Source organism: Antechinus flavipes, chromosome 2 (assembly GCF_016432865.1).
Source record: "Antechinus flavipes isolate AdamAnt ecotype Samford, QLD, Australia chromosome 2, AdamAnt_v2, whole genome shotgun sequence".
Classification (NCBI taxonomy): Eukaryota; Metazoa; Chordata; class Mammalia; order Dasyuromorphia; family Dasyuridae; genus Antechinus; species Antechinus flavipes.
In genome coordinates, this window is record NC_067399.1 from 621,491,059 (window position 1) to 621,506,311 (window position 15,253).

A 15,253-nucleotide genomic window follows, 5' to 3' on the forward strand; every position below is an offset into this window, starting at 1 on the left:
TTCTGATGGAAGTGGATCTCTTTGACAAAGAGACCTAACTGAGTTTCAATTGATAAATGATGGACAGAAGCAGCTACACCCAAACAAAGAACACTGGGAAACAAATGTGAACTATCTGCATTTTTGTTTTTCTTCCCAGGTTATTTTTACCTTCTGAATCCAATTCTCCCTGTGCAACAAGAGAACTGTTCGGTTCTGCAAACATATATTGTATCTAGGATATACTGCAACATATCTAACATATATAAAACTGCTTGCCATCTAGGGGAGGGGGTGAAGGGAGGGAGGGGAAAAATCGTAACAGAAACGAGTGCAAGGGATAATGTTGTAAAAAAAATTACCCTGGCATGGATTCTGTCAATATAAAGTAATTATTAAATAAAATTGAAAAAAAAAAAAGAAATATATGCTGAATCCCATATATGCATACATATTTATACAATTATCTTACTGCATAAGAAAAATCAAATCAAACAGTAAAAAAAAAAAAAAAAAGAAAAAAAGAAAAAAAAATGCAAGCAAACCACCACAAAGAGCGAAGAAAATGCTACTTTGTGATCCACACTCAGTTCCCACAATCCTCTCTCTCTGCATGTAAATGGTTCTCTTCATCACAAGATCATTGGAACTGACCTGAATCATCTCATTGTTGGAAAGAGCCACATCCATGAGAACTGATCATCATATAATCTTGCTGATGCCATGTACAATGATGATCTGGTTCTGCTCATTTTATTTAGCATGAATTCATGTAAGTCTCTCCAGGCCTCTCTGAAATCATCCAGCTGATCATTTCTTACAGAACAATAATATTCTATAACATTCATATACCATAATTTATTCAGCCATTCTCCAATTGATGAGCATCCATTCAGTTTCCAGTTTCTTGCCACTACAAATAGGGCTGCCACAAACATTTTTTGCACATGTGGGTCCCTTTCCCTCCTTTAAGATCTCTTTGGTATAAGCAGTAGAAACACAGATGATGAGTCTAAGAATATGCAGTTTGATAATTCTTTGGGGATTAATTCCAAATTGATCTCCAGAAAGTTTGAATCAGTTCACAACTCCACCAACACTGTATTAGTGTCCCAGTTTTCTCACATTCCCTCCAACATTCGTCATTATCTTTTCTTGTCATCTTAGATGGCTCTTTTTAAAAAAAAAAAAAAAAACATTATTTGAATGTTCTGAGCAGGATTCAAGAAGAGTAGGATTTTGTGCAAAAAGGGGGTTTTAATCTCCAAAAAAGATGATTCATAAAGAGTTAGCATATATTAGATATCACATAGCCTTAACAACTCCTTTGGATGCTCAATATATTAATTCATCAATATTTTTCTGTACTCACCTTTTAAAATTTATATGTTTCTTTTTCATCTGAAAGTCAATGCTGACTTTTACATTTAAACTTTTTGTTTTGTACTACAGAGCAGTCCTCAAGCTTTTATGTGGGTTTTATAATTTATTAGATATCAAAATAGAGAAAATTTTATATTAATTTAATATTTTAAAATAAAAAATTTATTATGTTATAACAACAAATGTTTATGAAAAATAATTAAATTTTGCAAAATAATAAAAATTTAGTGAAAGGCATCATTTTTCCTATTTTTGCAAATCTCCTTAATGTCTGACTTAAGTGAAGACAGCTGGATTCTCACTGCCCTCGGCTGTGTGACTAAGTCATTTATTTAACACTGTGTCTCAATTTCCGCATCTGTAAAATGAACTGGAGAAGAAAATGGCAAACCACTTCAGTATCTTTGCAAGAAAATCCCAAATACGGTCATGAAAAATCTGACACAAGTGCAACAACTGAACAACAAATGAGGAAAAAAATCTTGCCTTACCCAAATGCATAGCTGGAAAAAGGGAGAAGTACTTTATTAGGTAAAAAACATCTTTTATTATGAAAAAAGTTTTGACCTTCTGAAGTCTTTGAAAGAGCTTGAGAATCCTGGAGGTCTTCAGATCACACTTTGATAACCACTATTTTAATGGAAGACTGGAATCCCCGTCATAGGATGGCTTCTATTATTTATCTGATTCTGCTGTGTTACCTGCATATAAATTCATTATTATATTGATGACAATATTTATTGTACTATTTAATTCCTGGACAAATGAATGAAGTAAACTACAACAGTACACAATGGCCTTCAAACTGAACTTTATTTTATACCATCAGGACAATACATTAAAGCTTTCAGGGACTAATATGGGATAATATGGCCATGTACAAGGCTGGCTTGTATCTTTAAAAATGAAGTATAACTCAAACTGGAGAAAGAGAGAAGTCTATGATCATATTATAACTGTGCAAGTAGCACAAAGTACAATAAGAGATCAAGAAAGGAAGTCATCAGTGTAGCAAATATGGAAAGTTGTGTGGAACAGGTGAGAATAGGCTTTGACAAACAGGTAGAAATAGAAGTTTTTTTTTTTTTTTTTTTTTTTTTTAAAGATTACATTCCAGCCAAGAAGGCTTGAGGTGAACATTAAGAATGGTGAGAAAAGTAGGAACATTAATACCTCTAAGTGGAGGCACTTAAATAAATATTAATTAATCAACCAAGTTGAAGATCCAGAGCAAAAAAAAAAAAAAAAAGTCAAAATCTAAACAAAATTTTCTCAATCTTATGAGAAAAGAAAGAAAAAATTTACTATTCAATCACTCAGCATACATTTATTGGAAGCCTATTGTGAAAAGGCACTATCCTGAGAAATAAAGTAAGTACAAAAATCTAATTCTAATACAAGGGGAAAAAATGTCAACATAAATAACATCTGCTATAGTATTATAGTTGAGAAACACATAGTATGTGTTTTCCATCAATCAATAAGCAATTATTATGGTGTTTACCATGTACTAGACCCTAAGCTAAGAACAGAAGATTGAAAAGCAAAATGTAAAGTAGTTCTTCCATGCTATTAAGACGTTTACATTGAAAGGATAAAAACAACATGTTTAAAGATAAGTAAATACACTACATACACAAATAAATACAAAACTATGGAAGTGAATAGAATATCATTAATTGGTATAAAAGTGGAAAAGATCTTTTTAAGGATATGGGACATGAACTGAGGCGTAAAAATAGTTAATTTTAAGAGGCAGAGATAGAGAATATATTCAAAGTATGATGAATTAAGGTAAAAAAATGCAATGTCATATATTGAGAACAAGGAGGACAGTATGGTTTAAAAAAAAAAAAGGATTGATTAAAAGAAGAATATGTAATGTAGCTTAAAACCTCAAAAGTTTTAAATGACTAATAGAATAATCACTGAATCTTCTTCAGCAGGAAAGTGACATGGTCAAACCTATGAATAAGGATTACTGATTTGGTAGTCATGTGGAGGATGGATTGCAGAAGGAAAACCATAGAGCAAGGTCAACTAAGAGGCCATTGTAACTATGCAGCAGAGGCCCTAAAATGGAGTAGAGTAGTGGCTTTGTGATTGGACAGAAGGTACAAATGTTAAAAGATGGAGAAGAGGTAAGACCAATAAGATCTGAAAATCAAACAGATATAGGAGAGAGGGGGAAAGTGAGATTGAAAGAATGACAATGTTATGAACTGGACTGACTGGGAGAATGACAATATTCTTACAAAAGGAGAAAAATCAAAGAAATATATACATATATAAACCACCATCACTAATAATTACTTATGTAAAATTTTCTTCCTTCCTTTCTTTCTTTTTTTTCCTGAGGCAATTGGGGTTAAGCCATTTGCCCAGAGTCACAGGTAGAAAGTGTTAAGTATCTGAGGCCACATTTGAACTCAGGTCCTCTTGAGTTCAGGGCTGGTGCTTTACCCACTGCATTAACTAGCTGCCCCTTTATGTAATTTTTTTTTAATTTAGTAAAAAGATTAGAACAATATTTCAAAATAATTCATTATAACAAAAACAGATTTATACCAGAGATAATAAAGGAATGGATTGACATGATGAATTAAAAAAGAAAAAAAAAAAAAAAACTTAAGTATTTACTATGTGCCAAGCAATATACTAAGCAACAGAAATATACAAGAAAATAAAAAAAGGAAGGAACAGAAAAAAAACTATTCCTTCCCTCAAAAAGTTTACATTCTTTTTGTATTTTTATTTTTCAAGTAACAATTTAAAAAATTAATTTATCCTTCCTTTTCTTCCTTCTCCCAAATGAACAATTTCTTTTTAAAGTGGATTTAGGGGAGGGGAAAAATTGAAACAAAAGGTTTTACAATTGTCAATGCTGAAAAATTACCCATGCATATATCTTGTAAATAAAAAGCTATAAAAAATAAATAAAGTGGATTGATTTAGGACAATGCATTTATTTCCCCCATAAGCCAAGTCTGAAAATGCATATCTCATTTGCATTTAAAAGTTTCATCTCTATCAGGTGAATAGTATGTTTGATCTTGATTTTTCTGATTTGTCATTGCACTGATCAGTGTTCTATATTCTTTCAAAGTTGTTTTTCGTGTTATCATTGTATAAACTGTTCTCCTAGATCTTTTTTCTTCACTCTGCATTAGTTCATTAAAGAAAGGAATTTACATTCTAATGGGGGAGGTAACACTGCCCTGAGAGGAGCTGCCAGCAAAGGGAGCCAAAATAGGGGAAGTTACAAAGATGGTGAGCACAATAAGGTAGTCAAATGTCACCAGGTCTTCCAAAGACATTAATAGAATTCCTTTGCTTGCAATTGTTAGAGCAAAAAGAAGAGAAATAGATGAGGGGGGAGAGAAGACATGTGAAAACCATCAAGGTGGAAAAAACGGCAGAGTAGAAGAAAAAAGGAGGATGAGGATATGTGGTCCAGGAAGGCAGAGCCAAAAAGTTTAATTCCATCCAGTTGTTGCCTATGGCCACCCAATTTTGGAGGCTGAAATAGCAACAGCAGGGCATGAAATAGAGTGAAGCACAAAAAAATTATATAATTGATAATATTCTTAATCATTACAAATCATATTGGTTATATTAACTGTTGCAAAAAAATCTGATAAAGTATACCATTAACTTGTTCTGAAAATACAAAGCAAAGATAGACAGCATGGCCATTTTTAATAAGATTTTTATAAAAGTATGCATTTGAAAGCAACTGCTAGTATGATATGCAATGAGAAAATACTTTTTAAAATTTCCCAAATAAATATAATAGTAAATCAAGAATGTCTCCTTTCTCCAATATTGCTTGGCAACTCTTCTAGAAATCCTAGTAATAACTATAAGCAAAGAAAAACAAAAATATAAAAAATTGCAAGACACAAAATTACTCTATTTGCAGATAGCATGATGTTTAGAAACTTTTGGAGAATCAGCAAAAAAAAATCAACTGAAACAACTGTTACTTTTGGAAAAGTAGCAGTGCAAAACAAATAAAAAATAACCAGGATTCCTATAAAACAAGATAATACAAGAAAAATACCAGAAAGGGGAAAAACATTCAAAATGACTAAGTGCATAAAATATCTAGGGGTCAATTTCATAAAATACAAAATACTCTTTTAACAAACGACAAAGAATTGGAGGCATAATTACCCTTCAGGTTTGGGCTATTAAAAACATAAAAATGATCACAAGTTCATAGATTTAGAATGAAAAGGGACCTTAGAGATATCATATCCAACCCCTTCATTTCACAATGAGAAAAATGAGGCCCTAAGTACAGAGTAACCTTCCCAGAATCCCACCCCTAATTCTGCATCAGACTTGGAATTTAAACCCAGATCTTTCTGATTCCAAATCCCAGTGATATTTATCACACTACACTGCCTCTGGTAATATCATCTAATCTTATTTATGAAATCTGTGTTACACCAAACTGTAAAGGAGTTGTTTTACAGAAGCAGACAAAATAATAAAACAATAAAATTCACCTGAAGAAATTGGAATCTCAAGGAATGGGGGGGAGGAGGGAGAGGAGAGAAAGAAATGATAAATAACACTTTCAGAGCTCAAATGATATATTATAAAGCGGTAATCATCAACAATTTTTACTATTTAGTACTAACTAAAAAATGTGTTAAGTACATCAGTGAAAGAAAACAGATAAGCAATCAATTAATTAGCACTATGTAAGTGCCTATTATTTACCAGGGACTTTGAATTCTCATTGGAGAATACAAAGGCAAAAAAGAAACAATTCTACTCTAATCACTGGCAAGCAGGAGAGAAAAACGGAGCTCTGAGCTATGACCCCCAGAACAGCATCTATAAACAAGAAAGGAGGGTGTATGAAAAGTTCCTAGGAAAGAGATGGGAGGTATTGGGGAGAAAATGACAGCAAAGAAAGATGGAATTTACACAGGACAAGATTTCAGCAATCCAATTATGTGTAGGAAGATATTCCAGACCAGGGAAATTACCTTTGCCCTATGCCTTTAAAAAGTGGAATCCAGAGAGGTCATGGCAGTAAAGTAGAATAAGTCCTTGATTGACATTTACTAATCATGGGACAAAAGTGCCAAGTCCCTTCACCTCTGAGACTCAATTTATTCTCATATAGAATGGGAATGATATTTGTACAAAATTATTAATGATACTGTATAAGATTATGAGAAAAGCATCTCAAAAGATGCTCATCTCAAAAAAGAGAAAATCACAAAGCAAGAGGTTAAGCAAATAAATGTGAGCTATATTGTAGAGAGCAGGAACTCTGGAGAAGGATACTTGAAACAAGGTATTAACTCAGTGGAATTGATGAGATAATGGTTCTCTAGTTCACATTTATACTTAGTACTTAGTATGGTGATGTAATGGTTCTCTAGTTCACACATACTCAGTATACTGTAATAATGTAATTGTAATAGGGTATTTAATGGGGAAAAAGTGGAGGGGGGGGGATTGGTTGAGACTGGCAGACTACTAGATGAGACTGGGTCAGACTATGACAGACACAGACTGTGTAAGAGACAATAAAGACTTTGGACTCTATTCTTGTCCATTCTCGTGGTGTCTATCATGCTGAGACCAAGGCCCTTCCAGAAGACCTCCAGAAAGCTAGCCTTGATATTACACTATATTACTATAACTTGAGGAGTTCCAACACAACCTAATACCTAAGTTTCTGTTTTTATGGTAGTAGCCACAGAAGTCTGCAGCACACACCTTGCTGTTCAACTAAAGCAGAAGACAACCAAGACTTCCACCCACAGGTCTCTTCCTACCACAAACTGGACCTCCGGCCATCAAACCATAACTGTTTACTTTTATTCAACATTCCATTCAGTCTTGCCAGAAATCCCAATTCTAACTTCTGATTTGCCCTTAGAATTAAGAATACTTTAAAAAAAAAAAAAGTATACTAATATTTCTGTGTCAACACTAACACATATGCACCTCTGTTGTGACTTTTTGTTAGCCATCATGTTCCAAACTTCCTGGCTTGGCCCAGCTCTCAATCAGGGTTTCCTCTGTCCTACTCCCACCCATGAACCATGCTGAGACAGCAAATGTAAAACTCTATAGCTTAAACAACAGGATAGTGTTTACTTAATATGGTAAATATTACTGCTTAATGACAAGTTGTGGGCTTTAAGTTTACATTTCTTACTGGTTACTAGAATGCATCCTTCAGTGATTAAAAGGGGCCAACAAGCTTTTACGAAAAAGTTGTGTCCAATAAGGCAAACCAACAAAAACATAGTAAATACAATAAGCTACATATGACTAAAAACTGAAATTTCTTTTTAAAAATGCATCCATAAATATAGGTGAACTTTTAAAATGAAGTAACTGGAGTTTGTGACAAAGATCAAACTGGGGGAAAGCAGTAGAGAGGGGAAAAAATTATCCAAAGAATTTAAATTGACATTAACATTAAAAACTAGCAAAGTCAATAAAGTTTTAAGAAGTAAAAATTTAAATAGCATAAAATAAAATTCAAGCAGTGTGCTCATTTTCATTCATGAAGGCATGCTCAAGTATTTGTAAGAAATTGTAAGCAAATCCAATTTAATCTAGAATTATAATTGATGGATGAAAGTAAATCTTAAATAATTTGAAAATACAACTTGTCAATGAATGAATGATTCACATAAGTATGTAGTTAGAAAATTTGACATAAGATTTGACATACCACATGTCAAAATAGAACAATTAGATCAAATAACAAAATGTACCAAGGTCTCAACAACAGAAAGAATTCAAAGCTTTTTATATTTTTGACCTGGAGATACACATAAGAAAAGTATGTTTTGAAACTTTTTACAATGAGAAAAGAACACAATTGAAACACTTCATAACTTACAATTTACTTCCATTTGGAAGCAAATTTTTACTTATCCCAGAATTCATCCAATGTATATTTTTGTCTCGATCTCCATTTCTATAGAACTTTTAAGGTCTGAGACATTTTCCTACCCTATGCAGTGACTATAGGCATTAAAAATACTATTATCTTTAATTTACAGATGCGAAAATTGAGAAGTCAGATGACTTATTTGCCAAGATTAAATTCAGGTTAGCTGATCCAGAGCTTACTGGTCTGGACTTTTCATTTGCAACTTTATGCTGCCATACTATTCAAAATAAATGGCTTAGTCAAGTCAACATGCATGTATTGAGTATCTACTATAACAGGACAGGTATTATATACTGTGGATACCAAAAAAGGCAAAAACAGCCTCTGTCTTCAAATTCCCAGTCTAATTCTAGTGGAGTAGGAGACTACATACAAACAAGATAATAGAATAAACTAAAGGTAATCATACAAAGCACCAATATTAAGAAGGGAGAATAGGATTTTTATAAGCCATATTTTATCAGAGGCTTGAAAAAAGTTAGAGAAACCAGGAAGCAGGGACATGGAAGAGAAAATTTTAGTTTAAAAGGCAACCTAGCAACCAATTAGGTTAGGAATCATAGATGACATGTTTCATTTCTTGAGATATAGGGTTGTCAACATCTTTAGAAAAAAGATAATCTTAAAAGAAAAACACAACCAAAGATCATTACATTTGTAATAAAAGAGAAGCATTTCAGAAAACCAGCTGTCTGTGACTCAAAACAGCAAGCTGGGTTTTTCGCTGTACATGTAACATTGCTCTGCAGCTGCCCGTTGGATGACCCCACTGCCAAAATATGCTGGAATCATAATTCACATTTAAGACCTAGAGGCAAAACATTTTCTTTAAAGTGCTTTAGATGATTAAGAACTCTACCTTTTCTAAGCATCCAAAACCTGAAGGATAAGCACTGGACATGGATTTTTATTATAAGGAATACCTAGATGAGAAAATCCAACTTACCAATAGCACTTCCTGAGCTAGATGAGAGTGTGAGAAAATTGCCTAGAACCCTAAGAGGTTAAGTGACTTTTCCAGAGTCCCAAAGACAGTATCAGAAGCAGGTGGGACTTGAACTTAGGTTCTTCTGCCATACTATATCTCATTCAAAAAGTGCTTTTGTCAGCAAATTTATTCGTATGTAACATTTTTCCTGCCATTCAAAAAAAATATGATACAATGCTATTGTATCTGTAGGCAGAAAAAATTAAATACAAAAAAAGTAATCACACATTTCAAAGTACATAACAAAACCTTAAAACTGCTGATTACACTCATCAATTAAACTAAGCTCTAAAGTGGTGGCAGTGTCAAATGGAGAAATAGGGCATCTTGGAGAGATGTTGAAAAGGTGCAATCAACAAGGCTTGGGAATGCCTTTGAAGGGGGTAAGAGAGACTGAGGAATCCAAAATGACTCCTAAGTTGGGAGCCTGTGTACTGGGAGGATGATGTTGCTCTCTACAGTAATGAGGAAAATAAAAAGATGAGGAGGATGTAGGAGGAAAGAGCATTAGTGCCATTTTAGACATCCAGGTAGAGATATCTGAAAAGTAGTTGGAGATTTGAAATTGGAGGGTCAGCAGAGTTTGAGCCAGATCATAAAGATTTGAAATTCACCAACATATAGATGATAATCACCAAGTGAAATAATACAGAAAAAGAGGGCCCAGGACAGAACCCTGGGGCACACCTGCAGATGAGATGGAATCTCAAGAGGATTCTGCAAAGGAGGTGGAACAGTCAGATAGTGAGGAAGAAAAACAGAAAGGAGAACTCTCTGGGTTCTGAAAACCTAGAAAGAAAAGAGTAAGTCAAGGAGGAGACTATGATTCTGCTGAGTATCAGATTGAAGAGAGGTCAAAGAGACTGAGAACTGAGAAAAGGTCATTTGACTAGGCAGTCAAGAGATCATTAATAACTTTGGAGAGAGCAATTTCAGTGGAATAATAGGGTCTGAAGCTGGATTATAAAGGGTTAACAAGAAAGTGAGAGGAGAGAAAGTTATTAACATAAATTACATTTTAAAGAAATTGACAAGTCATTCCATACAACAAATATGTAATTATATAAAACAAACTTGTAGTGCAAAATAATCATATTTGGAGTATATGGGTTAAACAGAAGTAGAATGTAAAGTACTACAGCTTTTTGTTAATAAAAGGGAGAAATTAAAGGAATATATTTGAATTCCTTTTCTGTAGTTCAAAATGACTAAATTATTCTATTGAAAATGCTTAAGTTATATTTTTAAAGTGATTTAAGTCCAAAATCCATTCTTTTACTACATTTACAAAATTCTATAGTATTTCACTCAAAATGTCACCATCAAAAGCAAAAATCATAAACAGGTGCCACAGAACTCTGCAACTGACTTTCTGATATCAAATGTCATTCAATTTGTTATCATTAGGTCAAAGACTGGCACCTAAAAAAGAAAAATTCTCTTCTTCCTAGGAAATATGTTTAACTGTATGAATTAGTTTGTTTTAAACAGAGGTTTTCATTTTCAACCCATTATGTTGTTGTGACTTTTTATTCCTTAACTATTACTATATACCGATTACATAAGGTAATAACACAACATAAAGGTATGTTATGATTTAAATAAGATCCAATATATGAAAACCTGGTTTTTCTTTTTTCATTTAAAGAGGGAAAAGTCCTTCAATATCTCCCTGAATTTTTTTCCTACCTAGAAAATGAAAATAGCAAATATTTGCCCACAGAAGTACTTAAAATAGTGCACATGTTAAATGTAATATTTATCTATCTCTTCCTTCAAATAGATGATTAAATATTGTCCTTTTTTTCCTTTGATCCACATGCGTGATCTCAAGTAAAAATATGTAAAAACTCCCTCTATCAATGAAGATCAACAACTGTGCAATTTGGTCTAAGATTTCCTTGGGGCTAAAAGAGAGCTTATCGGGCTCACCCAAGGGTTTTCTAATAAGAATGCGTCAAAACTTTGAAGGACCTAATGAACTTCATGCTGCTTCTTACAACCTTCACAACTCTTCCCTTCCCACTACGTAGTGGTGGTGACATCGATATTTCTGTCACACCTAGAGTGGTTTGCCACTAAACCTTCTTTAGGCTCTTTTCACAGATGAGGAAACTGAGGCAAACAGGGTTAAGTGACTAAAGGTCACATCATACACCTAGTGTTTCAGGCCAGACTTAAACCCATGAAGATAAGGAAATTGAGGCTCAGAGTTTAAATAATCCTTGTCAGTTCTAAATCTATGATCCAACAAAGATAGTGAAAGAATAAATTCCAACTCAAGTCACAGACTCCAGAGTGCTCGGTTCACCAAATGTCCTTCCTTCTATTTAACTCCTCAGAAATTAGTATTCTACAAATAAAAGGACAACATTAAAGTAGTATTTTTAGGATTATAAAAATAATCTTTTCATTTTAAAGGGCAATGAGTTTTTCTTTAAAATTTATGAGATTCTTCTCAAATAGACTATTAGCAATTGAACAGATTCTAAAAGGAAGAAAAATGGTATGGGCAGATTTTGTATTACTAATTTCTACCAGATCCTTCACTTAAAAAGAATATAAAAGACCCAGATAATCATTCTTCTTCATCAAGAATTAAATAATACCAGTGCAATTTATTTTGTTATTATTCATCAGTCAAAATGTATAAATATGTTGTAAGGTTGTAAAGTACTTCAAAATGCAACTTACTAGTTAATACTTTCTACTATGATGCATGATCCTTAACCTAAAGAAAGAAGCAAATATAGCAGAGTAAAGATCTACTACAGTCTCCTTTTCCCTCCTTCTCCCTCTCCCTCTCTGAATATGGGTCCAACTTTATAAAAGAAGTTGTGGTCAAGGAAGCAAACTGCCAAGATCCTTACAAATCCATATATTCCAAGCTTTCAATGAGTACATCAACATTCTTCTAATAGGAAGAAAAGCACTGTCATATAAAAGATATTAGATGGGAGAAGGAGGAGGACAGGAAAGAAATCATTCTATTATTAGCCTAGAATTCCTTAATAACTAGTACAAGATCATGAACAAAAATATAAAATATCAATTGCTATTTTTTCAAATTAAAAAGTCTTATCTTTGATTTTAATAATTAATTTCATTCAATATTGGCAAGTTTTGTTCTGTTCTGCAAATATGTATTGTATCTAGGATATACTGCAACATATTTAACATATATAGGACTGCTTGCCATCTTGGGGGGAGGGGGGGGTGAAGGGAAGGAGGGGAAAAATCGAAACATAAGCGAGTGCAAGGGATAATGTAAAAAATTACCCTGGCATGGATTCTGTCAATACAAAGTTATTATTAAATAAAATAAAACTTAAAAAAATATTGGCAAGTTTTCAGAACATCTTTTCTAAAATGATCTTTATATTTATGTGTGTATGTGTGTTGTGTGGAGAGAGACAGAGACAGAGTAAGGACTAGGGGAGGGAGAAGAGTAGATCCCTCTATAATAGTGATGTGGACATTCCTCCAAATTGCAGATCACTATCTAGCCACACCTACCTATCTTGTCCCTGCCTTTCAAGTAAGTTTTACAAAAAGGATCCATTCAATTGACTAGGAGGCCTTCTTCCTTATCTTGAAGGAGTAAGGATATCTTTGGAATCCAAGGCAGTATAACCCTTATCTCTCAATCTTATTATGTGGTCAATAAAGTTTTTATTTATTCATGCATTTCATTGATGACATCAAAATTCAATCTAATGCCAATAAAAAGATTACACAAAAATCACAGCTGTACAAAATATGTAAAAATGCCAAACTGCCAAAATTACCTTTTTTTTGGCCACAATCTATAATCTACAAAACCCAGATGACTACCAAATATTCTAAAGAGAAAATAAAGCATTATCCATAACTAAATAGCAAAGATAATGGTAGCAAGATACTATAAAAGAAAGCATAATTTAAACAATATTTTAAAATTTTTAAATGACAATTTTAAAAATTTATTTTCACTTCATACCAAGCAGCACTGGAATTTTTCTCTTCCCCCCGAGAAAAAATTCTAGAAAGATGAGAGCAACAGCAGATTTTTTTCCACCTGACATTATGATTGAAAACTAAGTTAGTCTATAATTCCAGCTAGAAATGCTTAATTTATTTTAAAAGCTAATCTTGTTTCACAGGGAAAGACATCAAGAAAGCAGAACATGCTTGTTTTAATGTTATTGCTAAAATACTAATTCTATACCAAATGGAGAATGGAACAGAATTAAGGCTAAAAAAGATGCCTTATGTCCCCCAGTACAACTGTCACATTGGTTGGTGTTATGGCAATTCGGTGATTAATTTTGAATTCTCTCTAAATTACATCATATTCTTGAGTCTCTAAACTATAACAAACATCAGGAAAATTTTTTCATGATACAACCACTAGTGGAAAAAAAAAGCAAACACTTAACTGTCGATAAACTTAGAATAAAACCATGCTATTTTACTCTGCTAACTATATAATACAGAGGAAACAAGAGGAAAGTCTTTTTTTTTCCCTTTATGGTACATGATACTTATGATAAAATTCTCTTAGATGAATGAATTTTTGCTTCCAAGAGACCTATCTTGAAAGGTAAATTCTAAACTGGACCATTGGATCTGATTGAATGCATTAGCTTCTTCTAAGTTCAAACTCGTAATTAACACAGCTAGAGCAAAGAGAGCACTTTCTGGAGTGGAATGGCTTTACCAGCGGCCAGATTTGTTACTAATGACATCAGTGCAGCACTTTGCACTTGCTCTTCTGAGAAAACCTGACAGTACCAAGGAGCAGCAGCGGCCCCGAGATGACTATTTTGACTTGAAACATTTGGGACCTGGACACAGCTACCGAGCTCATTTTCCAGAACATCCAAAAGCGATACCAAAGAGCCCGTAGGAAAGCTGTGGCATCCCTCTCATCAGGACTCCGGTTAATAAATAATAAAGAGATCGATAACTAGACCATGCTCCACGTGCCCAGGCAGTTCTGCTGCAAACCCTTCCCTGCAGCAGGTGAATCTGTGCCGAGACACAGCTCCGAAGTGACCTCAGGGGCTGTCTTCTGGGAGTGAGGGACAGGCGCCTTCCTACCCGGCGCGAGGTGTCACGCCGAGGAGTAGAGAGGATGGGGCGGGGGCCGCCGGGTGACCTTGAAGGAGCCCGCCCCGCGCCCGGGGGGCGAGGCCGGCGCACCCAAGCTCGGCCCAGCGAGCTGCAGCCCCCTCCCCGGCCGCAGCTTGGGGCCGTCCGGCGCAAGCCTGCCTCGGCCTCCTCGCGCGGCCCAGACACGCCCCCTCCCGGAGCCCCCGCGACTTCCGAGGCCGGACCAACGGTCTCTACGGCCGGCTGGGGCCGGGCGGGGGCGGCTCGCCGCCGGGGCGGGGCGCGGGCCGAGCAGCCCCGCCGCGGGAGAGGAGAAGACGTGGGCAGGGTGGCCCCTCCGCAGCTCTTACCTCCGAGTCGTCACAGGGTCCGCCACCGCCGTCTCTTCAGCTGGAGCCCCCAGCCCGGGGCGGACGAGGCCTCTGCTGAGAGACCCCGGGCCGGGCCGAGGCGGCGGTTCTCGGGCTCTGGGAGGGATGAAGCAGGAGGGTCTGGCCGCCGCCGCCGCCGTTCATCCCCTGCGTCCGCCGCCCTGTCAGCCCGACTCCACCCGCGCCGGACTCATCCCCGCCGCGAGGCTCCCCCGCACCCCTAGCACCCGCCTCTGCCGCCGCCGCTGCCGCTTCTCGGCTTCCCGAAAACAGCGCCGGCAACCGCCCCGCTGCCTTCTCTACGCGGTCCCCCACTCTCGGCTCAGTCCGCGCCCCCGCCTCCTCGCTAGCCGGTCACCGCGCGCACGCGCGCCCCTTCTCCTCGGGCCCCTCCCTCTGGGGCTCCGCGACAGGCACGCGCACCCTTCCCACGCCCCTTTTCGTCAGTCCCCTAGACTCCCCCAACACGCCCTATCCCTCTCTCCCTCTCTGAAGGGC

The 15,253-nt window shown here is 36.0% G+C and overlaps 1 protein-coding gene across 1 annotated transcript in view; it reads right to left on the reverse strand.

Moving 5' to 3' along the window:
• The window catches only part of MYO9A (myosin IXA), a 289,464-nt gene extending 274,641 nt beyond the window's left edge, over nt 1-14,823 (reverse strand). Inside the window, exon 1 of the mRNA XM_051981925.1 lies at nt 14,735-14,823. The gene's annotated coding sequence lies outside the window, so the exon portion shown is untranslated. The remainder of the gene's footprint in view (nt 1-14,734) is intronic.
• Nucleotides 14,824-15,253: the final 430 nt, after the last annotated feature.